The sequence below is a fragment of the Triticum aestivum genome, chromosome 4B (genome assembly GCF_018294505.1).
Source record: "Triticum aestivum cultivar Chinese Spring chromosome 4B, IWGSC CS RefSeq v2.1, whole genome shotgun sequence".
Taxonomy (NCBI): domain Eukaryota; kingdom Viridiplantae; phylum Streptophyta; class Magnoliopsida; order Poales; family Poaceae; genus Triticum; species Triticum aestivum.
The window spans coordinates 628,623,552-628,632,163 of NC_057804.1; the positions used below are offsets into that span (position 1 = coordinate 628,623,552).

An 8,612-nucleotide genomic window follows, 5' to 3' on the forward strand; every position below is an offset into this window, starting at 1 on the left:
TCGTTCTATGGGAGATACGGAAACATCGCAACTCGATCGTGTTTGATGGTAAGAACCCGGACGTGAGGCATGTACTACGAAGAATACAGGCTGAGGGTGTAGTGTGGAAGCAGGCATGCATCCTGCATGCAGATCTTAACATTGTACCAGTAGACGTAGAGGTAGAGGGGTGGGTGTATGGCGAATAATCCACCTCTAGATAGCACAGTGGATCGTGTTATGTAAGCGCCATGTAAATACTGTGGATGGGGCTCTTCCCCCTCTTCTTCTATCAATATATGATACGCACACTCGTGCGTATTCGAGAAAAAAATAACATAATCCAGCCATGATCGATTTCCCCCCGATCACTAATGACTACACCCTCTATACCAAAATATATGTCGATGGAGTAGCGTATTTGAAATAAAAATCAACCCCTCCTAGTATATGTCAAAATAACGAAAATCCATTTCTGCACCCGCGCCGACGAAAAAAATCAAAAAAAAAAATACCAGACAAATTCAAAAAATTCCAAATTTTTTTGTGGGGTAGAAAATTTGATGCGTGAGGTCCGCTCCAATTTTCAAATCATTTGGACATCTGAGGAGCTCTCAGCAAAAAAGACAAATTGAGGGTCTGTGAAAATGTTTACTGTCTGAGAGAACTTTAGATGTCCAAATGACTTGAAATTTGGGACGGGCTTCACACATCAAATTGTCTACCACACATATTTTATTTAGAATTTTTGGAATTTGTTTTGAATTTGTTACGAATTTTTTCTAACCGGGTGCAGATGAGCCTGGGCATCAAAACGCCCTACTCTATCCTTTTTTTTGCCCTTGTATGTGAGGGGAATATCCTTTTACCCACAATAGTGGCATCACCCCCTATTCCCTAAACATCCATCCAATGAGCATCCTCTCCCCTCCCATTTATACTGGAGGATATGGCACCCCCCAAACCCCACCATTGCAAATTTGCAATTGCAACGGCATACCCCACCCATCTCCACCTCCGGTGCCATGTCCATGTGGCCCGCCCTCGGAAACCACCAAACGCGCGCCCCCACGCGGCGACGCCACCACCCTCCGAGAGAAGAGAATCCAAACCTCTTTCTCTCTCTTACCTAAGCCGCGCGCGGGTCCTCCCCGATTTTCTCTCCCTCTCTCTAAATACAGCGGCGGCGTCGCGCGCCCGAGCCCGCCAAATCCCCCGCCCCCTCGCGCCCTTTTTCCCGCTCCCCATTATTCCCGCGATTCCCCTCCCAGCCAGCTGCCCACCGGAAGCAGAGGAAGCAGAGGAGAGGCCGGGGCCGGCGCCATGGGGAAGTACATGCGCAAGAGCAAGGCCTCGGGGGAGGTGGCCGTCATGGAGGTCGCCGGCGCGCTGCTCGGCGTCCGCACCCGCTCCCGCACCCTCGCCGCGCAGCAGCAGCGCGCCCCCTCCCCGTCCCCCTCGCCGCAGCGCAAGGGGCAGGAGGACGGCGACCCCGGGGCTGGCGACTACCTCGAGCTCAGGAGCAGGCGGCTCGAGAAGCAGCCGCCGCCGGGGGCCAGGGAGAAGGAGGACGCGCCGCAGCGGCCGCGAGGAGGGCCGCCGCCGCTGGCGGGAGGAGGATGGAGCAGGCGCCGTCGTTCGCCGCCGAGGGGTTCGAGGCCGACCTCGAGGTCTCCTTCGGCGACAACGTGCTGGACTGGGACGCCACCGACAGGTAACAACAGAGCACCAGTTCTTTCTTTCTTTCTTTCTTCCCCCAATCCCCCCTCTCCGGTTCAGCCAGCAATCCCTTGTCGCGCCCGGGTGATACCAATACGATTGGGATTTATGCTTTATCGCGCTCCATTAGCGCCGCCGCGTGGTCTCAAATCTCAACTCTGAAGCGCCGGCAACCTCAAGAATCCCCTCCCTATGAGTTTCCTCAGACGAGCGCCGACGCTGGTTTTCTTTCTCCCCAGGATTGAAGCGCCCAAACATCCACATCTTCCGCTGATTGTGCCGGGATTCTTGCAAGAATCATCGGTTCTCCGTTTTCAGCCTGAATGAATTTCCTCAACCATTAGCCGTTGGCGTCCGCTCGAAAGAATCCAAGAAAGAAACGCCTGCCCGCCGTGTTGACCCGGCGAAAAAGGCCCCCATTTCCCCCCCTCCAAAAAAGCCACCATTTTTCCCGTCCAAACAATCAAAGGCGCACTCAATCAACCCAACCCCCAATCAAAGTGGGCGCTGCACTTGATTAGTGGAGCCTCCTCCAGAAATCAGTGGAGCCTCCTCCCCCTCCAGTGGCCGCGGCCGTGGCTCCGCCCCCTTTCCATTCCCCTTCCCCACCACAGCCGCCCTCCATTGGCTCGGCCCCAATCTTTCCTCTCCCGCTCTTTCCCGGGCAATTTCAACCCCCCAAAGGCGCCACCGCCGTCGCACTCAGGGCCCAGTTTCTCGCCCGCCCGCCCGCCAGCCGCCACCGCCGTGGGCGAAAATGGCATGCAGCTCATCATCAGCACTTGTACCAGAGCGCCACCGCCGCCATTGAATGCTCGCTGGCCTCCTGTTAGCTTCCTGACCGGGCCTTGAATGGACGCCGGACCACGTTTTTGTTCGGAACAGATTTTACTTTGGTCAGGCCGTGGAAGACCTCAGTAAATATATCTTTCTCCGGCTTATTTAGTTCTACGTATGTTCGCATGATTGATCCCGTGGTCCCTTTGCCCGGCGTATGCATGTTGAACGCACGCGCCCATTTAGCTCGCTTGCTTGGCCGTGTTAGGCCAAGTTGTTGCTTGTTTGTCAGCGTCCAGTCATTCAGCGTGCTTGTGCTTGCGCTGCACCAATAATCAGGTGCGCCTCACATTGTCTAGCGTGGGGCACTTGCAAGCAATGAAATGGACAAGATCATGCATGCTAGAAAATGAATGAGCTGTCGTGTTCGACTTCCTGTAGCTTGCTGTCACCCGAGCTCACCAACCAAGCTTGCATCTGCAGTAGTAATTTGCAAGACCTCGTGTGCATTTCAGCTTCTGAACCTCATGTGCTGTTGGTTGCTTGCAGGGGCACCAGGGAGACGACGCCGTGCAGCCTGATCTACAGCTCGGAGACGATGAGCACCCCGGGGTCGGCGACGGGAGCCCGCAACCATTCCCGGCGCAGGGCGCAGACGCCGGTGTGCCGCTACGTCCCGAGCTCGCTCGAGATGGACGAGTTCTTCGCCGCCGCGGAGCAGCAGCAGCACCAGAGCTTCAGGGACAAGTAAGAAGAACTCTGCCTCCTCCTCCTCCTCCTCTTCACCTGAACTATGCATACGGCAAAGCGAAACTTGCTGACACTGGACTGCTCTGATCTAAAAATAACCAGGTACAACTTCTGCCCGGCGAGCGAGCGCCCGCTCCCGGGGCGGTACGAGTGGACGGTGCTAGACTGCTAGGGCTTCCTCATACCTCACACCACCACCACCACCACCAGGAGCTCCTCCATTGATCTCTGTAACACCAGAATGACCAGCAGAAGCAACATGCCGGGAGGGAATGCAAATGCAAATGCAGTAGCGTTAGGTTTTCTGATTCACCTGTTGTAAAAACTTAGAGTTAGCCCGCCGTCAGTCACTCAGTAGTAGCCCAGCCATGTGTCAGTGTAAGGAACAGCCTGATCCCCAGCCTCACTGTAACCGTCGTTAGGTAACAACATCTCATCCCGTAGGCTTCAGCTTAGCTTTGATTAGCAGCTCGGTTATCCTCGGTATCCCGGTCCTCCGTCGATGAATGAATGAATGAATCAGAGCTAGATTTATTTTCACCTCTCTCTCACTCTCAATCTCTGCAGTGCTGTGACTGTGACTGTGTGTGTGTGTGATTGGACCTGTGAGGTTACTGTTGTGGATGCACTTGTGTGCCCTTTGCTCTGCAGTAAGCTGAGTGGAGAGAGTGGATGCTGGTCATGGTCATGGTCATGGTCATGGTGGAACCTGTGAGACTGATGGGAGGCCAAAGCTTGGACTGTTTGTGTGTGTGGGGTGAGTAGATATGGATGGAGATGGGCATGATGGCGCTCATCATGGATGATGGTCTTGCCGAATCATCCTTTCTTTCTTTCTTGGCAGCAGGCAGGCATGCACTTGTTACCCACGAGGTAAACTGGTAACAAAGTTGCTCCTTTTGGCCTACCCGTGCACGGGGAGAGGTTTTCCAACCCGCTCCATTTTTACCTCCATGGAAGCAGTCGACTGTCCTTTTCACTTCACCTGGGCCTTTTTTACCGTCTGCTTTATTAGTTCTAGTGCTTGTTTAATCGAAAAAAGCAGCACTGTCGATGGACGTTTATCTTTGTCCCGCTCGCTACATCGCTCGCAGTCCTCTCTGCAACGAGCGCTGAGTTTTAGAATTTACTACTTTGAGTGGAGGGCGCGCACGTTTCCAAGAAGGTTGGCGCTAGTGATAGACAGAGTATCCAGGAGCAATCCGTTGTGCCTGCACAACTGTGTTAATTACTATGCCTGGATGCACCGCTTTGCCTGAATGGGAGCCGGTCCAGAAATGCAGCGCGCACGATTTCTTTATTTAAATCTAGGGCCACGTCTGATGAAACCACTGGTTTTTTTAAGAGCAACTCCAATGGGGCGACCATTTCGTCCGCTTTTTGTCCGTTTGGATTGGCCGCCCGCTTTCTCGGTTGCGATTCAACGCCGGAAGGTGGCCCGGAATGGAGCCACGGAACAATGACCGCTGGCTGTTGAGGTGATGATGGACCAACACGGCAGCCAATATCTCCTCCTCGTCATCGGAGGACGAATCGTCGGAGTCGCAAAGAAAATTCTGAAAAAAGAACTCGTCGGCGGAGTTCATTTTGTACCTTGGCAAACTGTCGAACAGCTTGCGGGCTTCGGCGAAGGACTCGGCCGGCGAAGGGAGTCGCAGCGCGCAAGGACCAGCTGCTGTCCTACCGGCATTCGACGAGCGTGCCTGTGAGGATCTGGCCGGGCGGCGAGGCGGCTTCTTGGTCGGAGGCGGCTGTGTGGTGGGGGTGGGAAGCAGTCGGTTCCCGGCGGCAAGACGGCGGCGGCGGGCGACATGGGAGTGGGCGGCGTAGTTGGGCGGATGTGGAGGCCCCAACAGCTGGCACACTCGCCGGCAAAAAAATAGGCGGCGGCGTCGCTGACGGAGGAGGGCGAGGGTTGCTGTTGGATTAGGGAGGGCGATGTGACACAGACCAGCGGGCCTAGGGGAGGAGAGGGGCGAGCGTGCGCGCGTCCGCGCAGGTGCAAATCCGGCTCAAAAATGGGCCGGGAATGGGTCGCCCGCGGACGAAAAGCGAACGCGTGTCCGTTTGAATCGTCGCGTTGGGCCGTCTTTTCTGTCCGCGCCAACTCAAACGGACGGCGGCGGGCGAAATGGGTCGCCCCATTGAAGTTGCTCTTAGGGATTCCCGTTCATTTTGCTCAAAACATAATGTTTAAACCACTTTAGAAAAGTACAATTTTATTAACTATAAATTTGAGGTTTTGGATGCATCAGGTCAGCCATTTTTGCTGTGTGAGGATGCTATCCGAAACAGTCAGTCATTGTCCGTCCTAGAGATGCCGAGAATCCGTCAGAGCACAGCCACAGCACCACCTGTTTGTTTATGCGATCCGGGTCAGGTGATGGGACGTCTCCCTCCCGCTGGCCTTTTGGACGTGCACTGTGCGTACGTGCGCGGGATAATCGACAATCAGTCTGTCTGTCAGTCAGTGCTAAGTAATCAGTGAGTGAGCGCCACAGGCTTTGTTTGTTTAAGCTATTGCTGATCACCGCATGGCCATGATATGCTTTAGTACTAATGCGTTGATCAGCCAGCAGCACTAGTAACACTGCGCTGGCTGTTGAAAGCTAGTCCCTCCGTCCGAAAATACTTGTCATCAAAATGGAGAAAAAAAATGTATGTAGAACTAAAATATATCTAGATACACTCATTTTATTCATTTTGATGACAAGTATTTTCGGACGAAGGGAGTATGTAGCACTGATACGTCCAAAAACGGCGTGTTCGTGTATAATACGTTGCCGACATGTCGGATACGCCATCGATACGCGTATCCATGGAGTATCCTGTTTTTCGATTTAAAAATAAAGAAAAAGAATGCCGATACGGTTGCCGCCGCCTGGATTCGCTCACCGCCATTTGGATGCCGCCGCCGGCAGCTGGAGTCGCTGGCCGCCGTCTGGACTCGACTCGCCTCTGCCGCGCCGGCGCCCACCGCCCGTCGCCAGCATGGTAATTCCTTCCCTTGCCGAATCCCTGCTCTTCTCCGGTGGCCTTCGGTCCTCCCGCACTTGCTGCCTTGCTGGTGCCGTGATGCGGGCGCGCTGGCTGTGTGTGCTTGTTTTCACCATGCATGCGTGGCTAGCTGTTGTTTATGTGTGCGTGCATGCTGACTGTTGGCCACTACTGAGTAAATTGATGATAATTCAGTCACTCAGGATGCGAGGATTGAGTAAAGTGATGATCATTCAGTCATCGAGAAATAGGCATGGATGCAACAAATGGCCAGTATTTTGATCTCATCTCAGGCATTCAGTTCACTGTCTTCATATATACACTCGCCGTATGTCCGTATTGCTATTTTTAGAAATTGCCGTATCCCTGTATCCGTATCTCCGTATCGATGTCGCGTGCTTCATAGGTTGAAAGAGAGGCATTGGTTGCTGGCGAGTTGTTGCTGACAGTGACATGACCACGGCGCATCCATCAGGAGGATACGGCGGCTGCTCATCTCCCATGTAAATTTCTTCAGTCCAACAATTGGTGGTACCACTAGAGGAACCAATCAAGCAGTAGGTGAGTGGGAGAATACCACGTGATACCAACATTTATATATATGCTCCCACGATACCAATTCAAAAAACTCAAATATAAACGTGCCAAAAAAATCCGAAAGGAACCATGCAGGTTCTCGACACATGTGTCTACAGGCCCTAAAAAAATCAGATCCAAACTCGGTATACACACTGAGAAACAAAAAAGATAAACCTGTGTGTGAATAGTGTAGTTTTTTTACACTATTCATGTTTTGTCTTTGTTGACACTATTCATGCTGAATTTGTCTTTTTTTGTTCTTCATTGCACAATTTGGGTTTGGATCTTTTTTTTTGAACGCAAAGGCAAAAGATTTGCCTCATTCATTAATTAAGGGAGGAGACAAGGTTTAAGTCGGAGCCACATGAGGCCCACTGAATACAAAGCCATTACTCTCGCGGCATCAAATTACTTAGGCGTTTCGCCCCCGCTAGCACCCAGAGCCTAGCTTCCTCCTTCAAGTTTCGCAAGATGATTTGGGGGGGGGGGGGGCGCCGATTTCTTCTGGAAGACCCTTGCATTTCTCTCATTCCAAATGGTCCAGGTGGTGAGCAAGGTGAGGGTCGCCATCGCCTTGCTGTGCTTGGCCATATGAGTCCACCAACTACCAAGAGAGTGATGAGCCGCCCATTGGTTGGTGTTGATATCGCCAATTTGCAACCAACCTCTAATCAGCCTCCACAACCGCATAGTGTACCGACATCTGTAGAAAAGGTGAGCGGCGGACTCGAACTCCCTCTTGCATAACAGGCAGAGACCACAATTTTGCAACCCGCGCCGCTCTAGGCGGTCAGCCGTCCACACTCTATTTTGGATGGCTAGCCATGCGAAGAATTTGACCTTGGGGGGTGCCCAGACTTTCCAAATGACCTTGTTCATGGGTGTGAGGATAGCTCCCATGAATTGCGCCTTATATGCTGATTTGGCCGAGTATTCCCCATTAGGGGAGAGCTTCCAAATGATGGTGTCATGGACGTCTTGGGAGATATTTATATGAGAGAGCAGAGACCACAGTTCGACGAATTGAGTCACATGATTCCAAGTCAGCTCACAATGCATGTCGATGGCCTTGATCCACGCATCATCGTGCAAGGCCCTACTAACCTTCCAACTTTTGCGCTTCGAGATCTTGTATATGAGGGGTGCAACATCAATTGGCTTCTTGCCGCTGAGCCACGACGCGTCCCAAAATGGCGTCCTTTCCCCATTGCCAACTGTGATGGTGGTGAGAGCATAAAAAAGATCCATGTCCTCTTTGTCGCATGGGTTTCCCGAACCAACCCAAATCTTCGTTGGGTCATGCCACTCATACCATGGCCAACGCAACCGGAGAGCTCTGGCAAATTTGTCAAGATGTAGTACACCTAATCCTCCTAGGTGAGTAGGCCTACAGACCATTTCCCAATTAACCTTGCACTTCCCTCCGGAGACCTTTTTCGTGCCCGCCCAAAGGTAAGCACGCTCAATCTTATTGATGCTCTGGAGAACGGATGGTGGCACAATGAGTGGGGTGAGGTGGTGGATGGCCTGGGAGGTGAGGACCGACTTCACAAGAGCCCCACGTCCAATGAAGGTGATATGCATGCCCTCCCAAGGCACAAGCTTGTTCGCAATTTTGTCCTCCAGGTGTTGATAGTCCACTCGCTTAAGTTGCCAAACAGAAAGCGGCAATCCGAGATATCTCATGGGGGAAGAAGCTCGAGTGGCTGGCATGTCCACAAGTATGGCGTCCAAATCCAAGTGCCGACACCGGATAGGCACCACGGAGCTCTTTTGAAAGTTTGTGTGCATCCCTGTGACCTCACCAAACC

General features: G+C 52.7%; 1 pseudogene; it reads left to right on the plus strand.

The window, feature by feature from the left end:
- Positions 1 to 1,144: 1,144 nt before the first annotated feature.
- Positions 1,145 to 3,765, plus strand: LOC123093695 (cyclin-dependent kinase inhibitor 5-like; annotated as a pseudogene).
- The last annotated feature ends 4,847 nt before the right edge of the window (positions 3,766 to 8,612 follow it).